This window comes from Sitodiplosis mosellana, unplaced genomic scaffold (assembly GCF_009176505.1).
Source record: "Sitodiplosis mosellana isolate CC-2019 unplaced genomic scaffold, AAFC_SMos_1.0 Smas_scaffold_2, whole genome shotgun sequence".
Taxonomy (NCBI): domain Eukaryota; kingdom Metazoa; phylum Arthropoda; class Insecta; order Diptera; family Cecidomyiidae; genus Sitodiplosis; species Sitodiplosis mosellana.
Genome location: NW_022595245.1, coordinates 7355430 through 7355721, shown reverse-complemented (window position 1 = coordinate 7355721; position 292 = coordinate 7355430). Strand labels below are relative to the sequence as shown.

Here is a 292-nt window from a genome sequence, read left to right as displayed (position 1 = left end):
ATTGAAAAATTCTTCCGGTGCTGCTGGCGTAATTTCTTTTTTTTTCTCACTCAATCGCGCTGCAATTTCATCCTTGCTCATTCAATTTACACATAAAATGAGCTCAACCGAATTATATTTGCATTTGTATTTGTATTTGGAGCGATAATAAAATTGAATCGCATTCGCTGCGGTTGCTTGTTGTTGTGTCTTTGTTTTTCCAACAGCAACAATCGATGTATGTGTGTGCATGTGTCCTCCACTCTAATTACATGAGCGACAAAATAAGAAAGCTGCACAGATCAGAAAAAAA

The 292-nt window shown here is 36.6% G+C and overlaps 2 protein-coding genes across 2 annotated transcripts in view; one reads left to right on the top strand and one right to left on the bottom strand.

The window, feature by feature from the left end:
* Positions 1 to 292, top strand: part of LOC129565226 (paired mesoderm homeobox protein 2A) — a 32018-nt gene that overhangs the window by 7838 nt on the left and 23888 nt on the right. The gene's annotated exons all lie outside the window — the stretch shown is intronic.
* LOC129565227 (uncharacterized) overlaps positions 1 to 292 on the bottom strand; it is a 34989-nt gene that overhangs the window by 16014 nt on the left and 18683 nt on the right. The gene's annotated exons all lie outside the window — the stretch shown is intronic.